The sequence below is a fragment of the Pleurodeles waltl genome, chromosome 11, assembly GCF_031143425.1.
Source record: "Pleurodeles waltl isolate 20211129_DDA chromosome 11, aPleWal1.hap1.20221129, whole genome shotgun sequence".
Taxonomy (NCBI): Eukaryota; Metazoa; Chordata; class Amphibia; order Caudata; family Salamandridae; genus Pleurodeles; species Pleurodeles waltl.
The window spans coordinates 588,150,797-588,165,644 of NC_090450.1; positions in this window are offsets into that span (position 1 = coordinate 588,150,797).

The following is a 14,848-nucleotide window of genomic DNA, read 5'->3' on the forward strand; positions in this document are numbered from 1 at the left end:
TCTTCTGTCCAGTCGAAGCTTCTTTGCACCCGCAGCTGGCATTTCCTGGGCATCTGCCCATCTCCGACTTGCTTGTGACTTTTGGACTTGGTCCCCTTGTTCCACAGGTACCCTAGATTGGAAATCCACAGTTGTTGCATTGCTGGTTTGTGTCTTTCCTGCATTATTCCTCTAACACGACTACTTTGTCCTTAGGGGAACTTTAGTGCACTTTGCACTCACTTTTCAGGGTCTTGGGGAGGGTTATTTTTCTAACTCTCACTATTTTCTAATAGTCCCAGCGACCCTCTACAAGGTCACATAGGTTTGAGGTCCATTCGTGGTTCGCATTCCACTTTTGGAGTATATGGTTTGTGTTGCCCCTATCCCTATGTTTCCCCATTGCATCCTATTGTAACTATACATTGTTTGCACTGTTTTCTAAGACTATACTGCATATTTTTGCTATTGTGTATATATATCTTGTGTATATTTCCTATCCTCTCACTGAGGGTACACTCTAAGATACTTTGGCATATTGTCATAAAAATAAAGTACCTTTATTTTTAGTATAACTGTGTATTGTGTTTTCTTATGATATTGTGCATATGACACTAAGTGGTACTGTAATAGCTTCACACGTCTCCTAGTTCAGCCTAAGCTGCTCTGCTAAGCTACCATTATCTATCAGCCTAAGCTGCTAGACACCCTATACACTAATAAGGGATAACTGGGCCTGGTGCAAGGTGCAAGTACCCCTTGGTACTCACTACAAGCCAGTCCAGCCTCCTACAATTTGCAGCTAGCAAGGCTTGTTGGCGTTCTTTCGGCGGTAAAACACTTCTGCACGACTCTCCACGGTGAGAGGGATCCGTCCACCAAAGGGGAAGTCTCTAGCCCTTTTCGTTCCTGCAGAAACCTCAGCTTCTTCTGTCCAGTAGAAGCTTCTTTGCACCCACAGCTGGCATTTCCTGGGCATCTGCCCATCTCCGACTTGCTTGTGACTTTTGGACTTGGTCCCCTTGTTCCACAGGTGCCCAAGATTGGAAATCCATCGTTGTTGCATTGTTGGTTTGTGTCTTTCCTGCATTCTTCCTCTAACACGGCTTCTTTGTCCTTAGGGGAACTTTAGTGCACTTTGCACTCACTTTTCAGGGTCTTGGGGAGGGTTATTTTTCTAACTCTCACTATTTTTTAATAGTCCCAGCGACCCTCTACAAGGTCACATAGGTTTGGGGTCCATTCGTGGTTCGCATTCCACTTTTGGAGTATATGGTTTGGTTTGCCCCTATCCCTATGTGTCCCCATTGCATCCTATTGTAACTATACATTGTTTGCACTGTTTTCTAAGACTATACTGCATATTTTTGGTATTGTGTATATATATCTTGTGTATATTTCCTATCCTCTCACTGAGGGTACACTCTGAGATACTTTGGCATATTGTCATAAAAATAAAGTACCTTTATTTTTAGTATAACTGTGTATTGTGTTTTCTTATGATATTGTGCATATGACACTAAGTGGTACTGTAGTAGCTTCACACGTCTCCTAGTTCAGCCTAAGCTGCTCTGCTAAGCTACCATTATCTATCAGCCTAAGCTGCTAGACACCCTATACACTAATAAGGGATAACTGGGCCTGGTGCAAGGTGCAAGTACCCCTTGGTACTCACTACAAGCCAGTCCAGCCTCCTACATTGGTTGTGCAGCGGTGGGATAAGTGCTTTGAGACTACTTACCACTCTTGTCATTGTACTTTTCATAAGAGAAAAATATACAAAACAAGTTCAGTGTATATACACATAACCAAAACGTTTTGCATTTCCTCTTTTCACTCTTTTCTAAGTGCTGAAAAGTACTCCTAAACTTTCTAAAAAGTTCTAAAAAGTTTTAAAAGTTTTTTTCTGTCTTTCTAAAAAGTTCAGAAAACTTTTTTTCTCTTTTTCTATCACTTTAACTCTCTCTAAAAATGTCTGGCACAGGCCAAAATGTTGATCTGTCCAAACTTGCATTTGACCACCTTAGCTGGAAAGGAGCAAGGAGTCTCTGTGTAGAGAGAGGTTTGAGTGTAGGGAAGAATCCTTCCTTGGAACTGTTACTTAACATACTTAGAGAACAGGATAAGGCTAAAAGTGCCCTATCTGTTGAAAAAGTAGCTAATGGTTCCCAATCTGATCCAGGGACTCCCCCAGGAAAAAGTTCAGGAAAGAAACTTCCTAGCCTGCCCATTACTAGACAGTCTAGCATAGTTGGTAATGATGAAGAGCCACACCATACAAATAGTGTTGTCTCACATCATAGCAAAAGCATTTATTCTCACCACAGTGGTACAGATGTTTCTGTTAGCCAAGCTGTTAGGGTGCCCTCTGTAAGGGACAGGTCTCCTTCTGTTCATTCCCATCATACCTCTGTATCTAGGAATGTCCCTCCCACCAACCCTGATGACAGATTGTTAGAGAGGGAACTCAATAAGTTGAGGGTGGAACAAACCATACTGAAGCTTAAAAAAGCAACAGCTGGATTTGGATAGACAGTCTTTAGAACTAGAGAAGGAAAGACAGAAGTTGGGTTTAGAAACCCATGGTGGCAGCAGCAGTATTCCCCATAGTCATCCTGCAAAAGAGCATGATTCCAGGAATCTGCATAAGATAGTTCCCCCTTATAAGGAGGGGGATGACATTAACAAGTGGTTTGCTGCACTTGAGAGGGCCTGTGTTGTACAGGATGTCCCTCAAAGGCAGTGGGCTGCTATCCTATGGCTATCATTTAGTGGAAAAGGTAGGGATAGGCTCCTTGCTGTGAAAGAAAGTGATGCCAATAATTTTACAGTTCTTAAAAATGCACTCCTGGATGGTTATGGCTTAACCACTGAACAGTACAGGATAAAGTTCAGAGAGACCAAAAAGGAGTCTTCACAAGACTGGGTTGATTTCATTGACCATTCAGTGAAGGCCTTGGAGAGGTGGTTACATGGCAGTAAAGTTACTGATTATGACAGCCTGTATAACTTGATCCTGAGAGAGCATATTCTTAATAATTGTGTGTCTGATTTGTTGCACCAGTACTTGGTGGACTCTGATCTGACCTCTCCCCAAGAATTGGGAAAGAAGGCAGACAAATGGGTCAGAACAAGGGTGAACAGAAAAGTTCATACAGGGGGTGACAAAGATGGCAACAAAAAGAAGGATGGTAAGTCTTCTGACAAGGGTGGGGACAAATCTAAAAATGAGTCTTCATCAGGCCCACAAAAACACTCTGGTGGGGGTGGTGGGTCCAAATCCTCCTTTAATCAAAACAAAGAAAAGAAACCATGGTGATATTTATGTAAAGTAAAAGGCCATTGGACAACAGATCCCAGTTGTCCAAAGAAAAGCACCAAGCCTCCTACCACTACAACCCCTACTGCTACCCCTAGTGTCCCTACTAATAGCAGTGGTGGTGGGAGCAAACCTACTAATAGCCAATCCAAGGGAGTAGCTGGGCTCACTATTGGTAACTTAGTTGGGGTTGGCCTTGTTAGGGAGGCCACAGAGGCTGTGTTAGTCTCTGAGGGGGCTATTGATTTAGCCACCTTAGTTGCTTGTCCCCTTAATATGGATAAGTACAAGCAGCTACCCCTAATAAATGGTGTTGAGGTTCAGGCCTACAGGGACACTGGAGCCAGTGTGACTATGGTCATAGAGAAACTGGTCCACCCTGAACAACACCTACTTGGTCACCAGTACCAAGTAACCGATGCTCACAACAACACACTTAGGCACCCCATGGCTGTTGTAAATCTCAACTGGGGGGGGTTACTGGTCCAAAGAAAGTTGTAGTAGCCACAGATTTACCTGTAGACTGTCTACTAGGAAATTATTTGGAGACTTCAGCTTGGTCAGATGTGGAGTTGGAGGCCCATGCAGCAATGCTGGGCATCCCAGGGCATATTTTTGCTTTAACCAGGACTCAGGCCAAAAAGCAAAAAGGACAGGGAAGCTTGGATCCTGGAACAATGGACCAAGTGCTCCCTAAAGCTAGGGCTAGTAGAAGCAAACCACTTCCTACTATCCCTCCCTCTACAGTGGATTCAACTTCTGAGGAAGAAGAATTCCCTCTCTGTGCAGAACCTACACCAGAGGAGCTTGAAGCAGACACTGCTGAGCTTTTGGGTGAAGGGGGGACTGCCAGGGAGGAGCTGAGTGTGGCACAGCAAACCTGTCCCACATTAGAGGGTCTAAGACAGCAAGCTGTCAAACAGGCAAATGGGGATGTCAGTGACTCTCACAGAGTTTACTGGGAGGACAACCTCTTGTACACTGAGGCAAGGGATCCTAAACCTGGAGCTGCCAGGAGATTAGTGATTCCTCAGGAGTACAGAAAGTTCCTCCTAACTCTTGCCCACGACATTCCCCTAGCTGGGCATCTGGGTCAAATGAAAACTTGGGACAGGCTTGTTCCCTTGTTTCATTGGCCTAGGATGTCTGAGGACACAAAAGAGTTTTGTAAGTCCTGTGAAACCTGTCAAGCCAGTGGCAAGACAGGTGGCACCCCAAAGGCACCCCTTATTCCACTGCCTGTGGTTGGGGTTCCCTTTGAGAGGGTAGGGGTTGACATAGTTGGCCCCCTTGACCCTCCTACTGCTTCAGGCAATAGGTTTATCTTGGTGGTAGTGGCCCATGCCACAAGATACCCTGAAGCAATTCCTTTAAGGACCACTACAGCACCTGCAGTGGCAAAGGCCCTCCTGGGAATATTTTCTAGGGTGGGCTTCCCAAAGGAAGTAGTATCAGACAGAGGAAGCAATTTCATGTCTGCATACTTAAAGGCCATGTGGAAGGAGTGTGGTGTAACTTATAAATTCACTACACCCTATCATCCACAAACAAATGGACTGGTGGAGAGATTTAACAAAACTCTCAAAGGCATGATTATGGGTCTCCCTGAAAAACTCCGCAGGAGATGGGATATCCTTCTACCATGCCTCCTTTTTGCCTACAGGGAGGTACCCCAGAAAGGAGTGGGCTTCAGCCCCTTTGAACTTCTTTTTGGACACCCTGTTAGGGGTCCACTCAAACTTGTCAAGGAGGGTTGGGAACAACCTTTAAAAGCTCCTAAGCAAGATATTGTGGATTATGTACTTGGCCTCAGAGCAAGGATGGCTGAGTATATGAAAAAGGCCAGTAAGAACCTTCAGGCCAGCCAAGAGCTCCAGAAGCAATGGCATGACCAGAAGGCTGTTTTGGTTCAGTACCAACCAGGGCAGAAAGTGTGGGTCTTGGAGCCTGTGGCCCCAAGAGCATTCCAAGATAAATGGAGTGGACCCCACACAATTGTTGAAAAGAAGTGAGAAGTCACCTATTTAGTTGACTTAGGCACTGCCAGGAGTCCCCTTAGGGTGCTCCATGTCAACCGCCTGAAACCCTACTATGACAGGGCTGATCTCACCCTGCTCATGGCAACTGATGAGGGACAGGAAGAAGACAGTGATCCTCTACCTGATCTCTTCTCTTCCACAGAACAAGATGCTCTTGTGGAAGGTGTAGTTTTGGCTGATTGTCTTACTGCTGAGCAGAAAGACCATTGCATAAATCTCCTAAATCAATTCTCTGAACTCTTCTCTACTGTGCCAGGTACCACTTCTTGGTGTGAGAACACTATAGATACTGGAGACAGTTTACCTGTCAAAAGTAAGATCTATAGGCAGCCTGACCATGTCAGGGACTGCATAAAGCAAGAGGTGCAGAAAATGTTAGAACTAGGAGTGGTTGAGCACTCTGAAAGTCCATGGGCTTCTCCTGTGGTACTTGTACCAAAACCCCATTCCAAAGATGGAAAGAAGGAAATGCGGTTTTGTGTAGACTATAGAGGTCTCAAACTGGTAACCAAAACTGATGCTGACCCTATACCCAGGGCAGATGAGCTCATAGATACACTGGCATCTGCCAAGTATCTAAGCACTTTTGATTTGACTGCAGGGTATTGGCAGATCAAATTGTCAGAAGATGCTAAACCTAAAACTGCATTTTCAACCATTGGAGGCCATTACCAATTTACAGTAATGCCTTTTGGTTTGAAAAATGCACCTGCCACTTTTCAAAGGTTGGTGAACACAGTCCTGCAAGGGCTGGAAGCTTTCAGTGCAGCATATTTGGACGATATAGCTGTCTTTAGCTCCAGCTGGGATGATCACCTGGTCCACCTATGGAAAGTTTTGGAGGCCCTGCAAAAGGCAGGCCTCACTATCAAGGCTTCAAAGTGCCAGATAGGGCAGGGTAAGGTGGTTTATCTGGGACACCTTGTTGGTGGGGAACAGATTGCACCACTTCAGGGCAAAATCCAAACAATTATTGATTGGATTCCCCCTACCACTCAGACTCAGGTGAGAGCCTTCCTAGGCCTCACTGGCTATTACAGGAGGTTCATTAAGAACTATGGCTCCATTGCAGCCCCTCTTAATGACCTCACATCCAAGAAAATGGCTAAAAAGGTATTATGGACAGCAAACTGTCAGAAAGCTTTTGAGGAGCTGAAGAAGGCCATGTGCTCTGCACCTGTCCTGAAAAGCCCTTGTTACTCTAAAAAATTATATGTCCAAACTGATGCATCTGAATTAGGAGTAGGGGCAGTCCTATCACAACTTAATTCTGAGGGCCAGGATCAACCTGTTGCTTTTATTAGTAGGAGGTTGACCCCTAGAGAAAAGCGTTGGTCTGCCATAGAGAGGGAGGCCTTTGCTGTGGTCTGGGCTCTGAAGAAGTTGAGGCCATACCTGTTTGGCACTCACTTCATTGTTCAGACAGACCACAAACCTCTACTTTGGCTAAAACAAATGAAAGGTGAAAATCCTAAATTGTTGAGGTGGTCCATATCCCTACAGGGAATGGACTATACAGTGGAACATAGACCTGGGAGTAGCCACTCCAATGCAGATGGACTCTCCAGATATTTCCACTTAGACAATGAAGACTCATCAGGTCATGGCTAGTCTTATTGTCCTTCGTTTGGGGGGGGGGGTTGTGTAGGAAAGTACCATCTTGCCTGGCATGTTACCCCCATTTTTCACTGTATATATGTTGTTTTAGTTGTATGTGTCACTGGGACTCTGTTCACCAGGGCCCCAGTGCTCATAAGTGTGCCTGAATGTGTTACCTGTGTAGTGACTAACTGTCTCACTGAGGCTCTGCTAATCAGAACCTCAGTGGTTATGCTCTCTCATTTCTTTCCAAATTGTCACTAACAGGCTAGTGACCAATTTTACCAATTTACATTGGCTTACTGGAACACCCTTATAATTCCCTAGTATATGGTACTGAGGTACCCAGGGTATTGGGGTTCCAGGAGATCCCTATGGGCTGCAGCATTTCTTTTGCCACCCATAGGGAGCTCTGACAATTCTTACACAGGCCTGCCACTGCAGCCTGAGTGAAATAACGTCCACGTTATTTCACAGCCATTTTACACTGCACTTAAGTAACTTATAAGTCACCTATATGTCTAACCTTTACCTGGTAAAGGTTAGGTGCAAAGTTACTTAGTGAGAGGGCACCCTGGCACTAGCCAAGGTGCCCCCACATTGTTCAGGGCCAATTCCCCAGACTTTGTGAGTGCGGGGACACCATTACACGCGTGCACTACATATAGGTCACTACCTATATGTAGCTTCACAATGGTAACTCCGAATATGGCCATGTAACATGTCTATGATCATGGAATTGCCCCCTCTATGCCATCCTGGCATAGTTGGCACAATCCCATGATCCCAGTGGTATGTAGCACAGACCCTGGCACTGCCAAACTGCCCTTCCTGGGGTTTCACTGCAGCTGCTGCCAACCCCTCAGACAGGCATCTGCCCTCCTGGGGTCCAGCCAGGACTGGCCCAGGATGGCAGAACAAAGGACTTCCTCTGAGAGAGGGTGTTACACCCTCTCCCTTTGGAAAATGGTGTGAAGGCAGGGGAGGAGTAGCCTCCCCCAGGCTCTGGAAATGCTTTCTTGGGCACAGATGTGCCCAATTCTGCATAAGCCAGTCTACACCGGTTCAGGGGACCCCTTAGCCCTGCTCTGGCGCGAAACTGGACAAAGGAAAGGGGAGTGACAACTCCCCTGACCTGCACCTCCCCTGGGAGGTGTCCAGAGCTCCTCCAGTGTGCTCCAGACCTCTGCCATCTTGGAAACAGAGGTGCTGCTGGCACACTGGACTGCTCTGAGTGGCCAGTGCCACCAGGTGACGTCAGAGACTCCTTCTGATAGGCTCCTTTAGGTGTTAGTAGCCTATCCTCTCTCCTAGGTAGCCAAACCCTCTTTTCTGGCTATTTAGGGTCTCTGTCTCTGGGGAAACTTTGGATAACAAATGCAAGAGCTCATCCAAAATCCTCTGCATCTCTCTCTTCACCTTCTGCTAAGGAATCGACTGCTGACCGCACTGGAAGCCTGCAAAACTGCAACATAGTAGCTACGACAACTACTGCAACTCTGTAACGCTGATCCTGCCGCCTTCTCGACTGTTTTCCTGGTGGTGCATGCTGTGGGGGTAGTCTGCCTCCTCTCTGCACTAGAAGCTCCGAAGAAATCTCCCGTGGGTCGACGGAATCGTCCCCCTGCAACTGCAGGCACCAAAGAACTGCATCACCGGTACCTTGGGTCTCCTCTCAGCATGACGAGCGAGGTCCCTTGAATCCAGCAACTCTGTCTAAGTGACTCCCACAGTCCAGTGACCCTTCAGTCCAAGTTTGGTGGAGGTAAGTCCTTGCCTCCCCACGCCAGACTGCATTGCTGAAACCGCGACTTTTGCAGCTACTCCGGCCTCCATGCACTTCCAGCGGAAATCCTTTGTTCACAGTCCAGCCTGGGTCCACGGCACTCTAACCTGCATTGCACGACCTTCTAAGTTGTTCTCCGGCGACGTGGGACTCCTTTGTGCGACTTCGGGTGAGCACTGTTTCACGCATCCTCATAGTGCCTGTTTCTGGCACTTCTGCGGGTGCTGCCTGCTGCTGAGAGGATTCCTTGTCTTGCTCGACGCCCCCTCTGTCCCCTGACGCAATTTGCGACATCCTGGTCCCTCCTGGGCCACAGCAGCATCCAAAAACACTAACCGCACGATTTGCAGCTAGCAAGGCTTGTTGGCGGTCTTTCGGCGGGAAAACACTTCTGCACAACTCTCCACGGCGTGTGGAATCCGTTCTCCAAAGGGGATGTCTCTAGCCCTTGTCGTTCTTGCAGAAACCTACGCTTCTACTGTCCAGTAGCAGCATCTTTGCACCCACAGCTGGCATTTCCTGGGCATCTGCCCATCTCCGACTTGCTTGTGACTTTTGGACTTGGTCCCCTTGTTCCACAGGTACCGTGGACTGGAAATCCATTGTTGTTGCATTGTTGGTTTATGTCTTTCCTGCAGAACTCCCCTATCATGACTTCTATGTCCTTTGGGGAACTTTAGTGCACTTTCCACTCACTTTTCAGGGTCTTGGGGTGGGCTATTTTTCTAACCCTTACTATTTTCTAATAGTCCCAGCGACCCGCTACAAGGTCACATAGGTTTGGGGTCCATTCGTGGTTCGCATTCCACTTTTGGAGTATATGGTTTGTGTTGCCCCTATCCCTATGTGTCTCCATTGCATCCTATTGTAACTATACATTGTTTGCACTGTTTTCTAATACTATTACTGCATATTTTGGTATTGTGTACATATATCTTGTGTATATTTTCTACCCTCATACTGAGGGTACTCACTGAGATACTTTTGGCATATTGTCATAAAAATAAAGTACCTTTATTTTTAGTATATCTGTGTATTGTGTTTTCTTATGATATTTTGCATATGACACTAAGTGGTACTGTAGGAGCTTCACTCGTCTCCTAGTTCAGCCTAAGCTGCTCTGATAAGCTACCATTATCTATCAGCCTATGCTGCTAGACACCCTATACACTAATAAGGGATAACTAGGCCTGGTGCAAGGTGCAAGTACCCCTAGGTACTCACTACAAGCCAGTCCAGCCTCCTACAAAGACCGCCAACAAGCCTTGCTAGCTGCAAATCGTGCGGTTAGGGTTTTTGGATGCTGCTGTGGCCCAGGAGGGACCAGGATGTCGCCAATTGTGTCTGGGGACAGAGGGGGCGTCGAGCAAGACAAGGAGCCCTCTCAGAAGCAGGCAGCACCCGCAGAAGTGCCGGAACAGGCACTACGAAGATGCGTGAAACGGTGCTCACCCGAAGACGCACAAAGGAGTCCCACGTCGCCGGTGGACAACTTAGGATGTTGTGCAATGCAGGTTAGAGTGCCGTGGACCCAGGCTGGACTGTGCACAAAGGATTTCCGCCGGAAGTGCACGGAGGCCGGAGTAGCTGCAAAAGTCGCGGTTCCCAGCAATGCAGTCTGGCGTGGGGAGGCAAGGACTTACCTCCACCAAACTTGGACTGAAGAGTCACTGGACTGTGGGAGTCACTTGGACAGAGTTGCTGGATTCAAGGGACCTCGCTCGTCGTGCTGAGAGGAGACCCAAGGTACCGGTGATGCAGTTCCTTGGGGCCTGCGGTTGCAGGGGGACGATTCCGTCGACCCACAGGAGATTTCTTCGGAGCTTCTAGTGCAGAGAGGAGGCAGACTACCCCCACAGCATGCACCACCAGGAAAACAGTCGAGAAGGCGGCAGGCTCAGCGTTACAGAGTTGCAGTAGTCGTCTTTGCTACTTTGTTGCAGTTTTGCAGGCTTCCAGCGCGGTCAGCAGTCGATTCCTTGGCAGAAGGTGAAGAGAGAGATGCAGAGGAACTCGGATGAGCTCTTGCATTTGTTATCTAAGGAATCCCCAGAGACAGAGACCCTAAATAGCCAGAAAAGAGGGTTTGGCTACCTAGGAGAGAGGATAGGCTAGCAACACCTGAAGGAGCCTATCAGAAGGAGTCTCTGACGTCACCTGGTGGCACTGGCCACTCAGAGCAGTCCAGTGTGCCAGCAGCACCTCTGTTTCCAAGATGGCAGAGGTCTGGAGCACACTGGAGGAGCTCTGGACACCTCCCAGGGGAGGTGCAGGTCAGGGGAGTGGTCACTCCCCTTTCCTTTGTCCAGTTTCGCGCCAGAGCAGTGCTAAGGGGTCCCTGAACCGGTGTAGACTGGCTTATGCAGAAATGGGCACCATGTGTGCCCATGAAAGCATTTCCAGAGGCTGGGGAGGCTACTCCTCCCCTGCCTTCACACCATTTTCCAAAGGGAGAGAGTGTAACACCCTCTCTCAGAGGAAGTCCTTTGTTCTGCCATCCTGGGCCAAGCCTGGCTGGACCCCAGGAGGGCAAAAACCTGCCTGAGGGGTTGGCAGCAGCAGCAGCTACAGTGAAACCCCGGGAAAGGCAGTTTGGCAGTACCAGGGTCTGTGCTACAGACCACTGGGATCATGGGATTGTGCCAACTATGCCAGGATGGCATAGTGGGGGCAATTCCATGATCATAGACATGTTACATGGCCATATTCGGAGTTACCATTGTGAAGCTACATATAGGTAGTGACCTACATGTAGTGTACGCGTGTAATGGTGTCCCCGCACTCACAAAGTCCGGGGAATTGGCCCTGAACAATGTGGGGGCACCTTGGCTAGTGCCAGGGTGCCCTCACACTAAGTAACTTTGCACCTAACCTTTACCAGGTAAAGGTTAGACATATAGGTGACTTATAAGTAACTTAAGTGCAGTGTAAAATGGCTGTGAAATAACGTGGACGTTATTTCACTGAGGATGCAGTGGCAGGCCTGTGTAAGAATTGTCAGAGCTCCCTATGGTTGGCAAAAGAAATGCTGCAGCCCATAGGGATCTCCTGGAACCCCAATACCCTGGGTACCTCAGTACCATATACTAGGGAATTATAAGGGTGTTCCAGTAAGCCAATGTAAATTGGTAAAATTGGTCACTAGCCTGTTAGTGACAATTTGAAAGAAATGAGAGAGCATAACCACTGAGGTTCTGGTTAGCAGAGCCTCAGTGAGACAGTTAGTCATAACACAGGTAACACATTCAGGCACACTTATGAGCACTGGGGCCCTGACTGGCAGGGTCCCAGTGACACATACAACTAAAACAACATATATACAGTGAAAAATGGGGGTAACATGCCAGGCAAGATGGTACTTTCCTACACAGTGTGCCAATGTAAATTGGTGAAATTGGTCACTAGCCTGTTAGTGACAATTTGGAAAGAAATGAGAGAGCATAACCACTGAGGTTCTGGATACCAGAGCCTCAGTGAGACAGTTAGTCATAACACAGGTAACACATTCAGGGCACACTTATGAGCATTGGGGCCCTGGCTGGCAGGGTCCCAGTGACACATACAACTAAAACAACATATATACAGTGAAAAATGGGGGTAACATGCCAGGCAAGATGATACTTTCCTACAGTAACATGCCAGGAAAGATGGTACTTTCCTACACAACCCCCCCCCCCCCCCCAAACGAAGGACAATAAGACTAGCCATGACCTGATGAGTCTTCATTGTCTAAGTGGAAATATCTGGAGAGTCCATCTGCATTGGAGTGGGTACTCCCAGGTCTATGTTCCACTGTATAGTCCATTCCCTGTAGAGATATGGACCACCTCAACAATTTAGGGTTTTCACCTTTCATTTGTTTTAGCCAAAGTAGAGGTTTGTGGTCTGTCTGAACAATGAAGTGAGTGCCAAACAGGTATGGCTTCAACTTCTTCAGTGCGCAGACCACAGCAAAGGCCTCCCTCTCTATGGCAGACCAACGCTTTTCTCTAGGGGTCAACCTCCTGCTGATAAAAGCAACAGGTTGATCCTGGCCCTCAGAATTGACTGCCCCGACCCCTAATTCAGATGCATCAGTTTGAACAATGAATGTTTTGGAGTAACAAGGGCTTTTTAGGACAGGTGCAGAGCACATGGCCTGTTTCTGCTACTCAAAAGCTTTCTGACAGCTAGCTGTCCATAATACCTTTTTAGGCATTTTCTTGGATGTGAGGTCATTAAGAGAGGCTGCTATGGAGCCATAGTTCTTTATGAACCTCCTGTAATACGCAGAGAGGCCTAAGAAGGCTCTCACCTGGGTCTGAGTCGTAGGGGGAACCCAATCTATGATATTTTGGATTTTCCCCTGAAGTGGTGCAATCTGTTCTCCACCTACCAGGTGTCCCATATAAACCACTTTCCCCTGCCCTATCTGGCACTTTGAAGCCTTGATAGTGAGGCCTGCCTTCTGCAGGGCCTCCCAAACTTTCCACAGGTGGACCAGGTGATCATCCCAGGTGGAGCTAAAGACAGCTATATCATCTAGATATGCTGCACTAAAAGCCTCCAATCCTTGCAGGACTGTATTCACCAACCTCTGAAAAGTGGCAGGTGCATTCTTCAAACCAAAGGGCATTACTGTGAATTGGTAGTGCCCTCTGTAGGAAAGTACCATCTTGCCTGGCATGTTACCCCCATTTTTCACTGTATATATGTTGTTTTAGTTCTATGTGTCACTGGGACCCTGCCAGCCAGGGCCCCAGTGCTCATAAGTGTGCCTGAATGTGTTACCTGTGTTATGACTAACTGTCTCACTGAGGCTCTGCTAACCAGAACCTCAGTGGTTATGCTCTCTCATTTCTTTCAAATTGTCACTAACAGGCTAGTGACCAATTTTACCAATTTACATAGGCTTACTGGAACACCCTTATAATTCCCTAGTATATGGTACGGAGGTACCCAGGGTATTGGGGTTCCAGGAGATCCCTATGGGCTGCAGCATTTCTTTTGCCACCCATAGGGAGCTCTGACAATTCTTACACAGGCCTTCCACTGCAGCCTGAGTGAAATAACGTCCACGTTATTTCACAGCCATTTTACACTGCACTTAAGTAACTTATAAGTCACCTATATGTCTAACCTTTACCTGGTAAAGGTTGGGTGCTAAGTTACTTAGTGTGTGGGCACCCTGGCACTAGCCAAGGTGCCCCACATTGTTCAGGGCCAATTCCCCGGACTTTGTGAGTGCGGGGACACCATTACACACGTGCACTACATATAGGTCACTACCTATATGTAGCTTCACAATGGTAACTCCGAATATGGCCATGTAACATGTCTATGATCATGGAATTGCCCCCTCTATGCCATCCTGGCATAGCTGGCACAATCCCATGATCCCACAGGTCTGTAGCTCAGACCTGGGTACTGCCAAACTGCGTTTCCCGGGGTTTTACTGCAGCTGCTGCTGCTGCCAACCCCTCAGACAGGTTTCTGCCCTCCTGGGGTACAGCCAGGCTTGGCCCAGGTTGGCAGAACAAAGGACTTCCTCTGAGAGAGGGTGTTACACCCTCTCCCTTTGGAAAATGGTGTGAAGGCAGGGGAGGAGTAGCCTCCCCCAGCCTCTGTAAATGCTTTCGTGGGCACACATGGTGCCCATTTCTGCATAAGCCAGTCTACACCGGTTCAGGGACCCCTTAGCCCTGCTCTGGAGCGAAAATGGACAAAGGAAAGGGGAGTGACCACTCCCCTGACCTGCACCTCCCCTGGGAGGTGCCCAGAGCTCCTCCAGTGTGCTCCAGACCTCTGTCATCTTGGAAACAGAGGTGCTGCTGGCACATTGGACTGCTCTGAGTGGCCAGTGCCACCAGGTGACGTCAGAGACTCCTTCTGATAGGCTCCTTCAGGTGTTGCTAGCCTATCCTCTCTCCTAAGTAGCCAAACCCTCTTTTCTGGCTATTTAGGGTCTCTGTCTTTGGGGATTCCTTAGATAACGAATGCAAGAGCTCATCCGAGTTCCTCTGCATCTCTCTCTTCACCTTCTGCCAAGGAATCGACTGCTGACCGTGCTGGAAGCCTGCAAAACTGCAACAAAGTAGCAAAGACGACTACTGCAACTCTGTAACGCTGATCCAGCCACCATCTCGA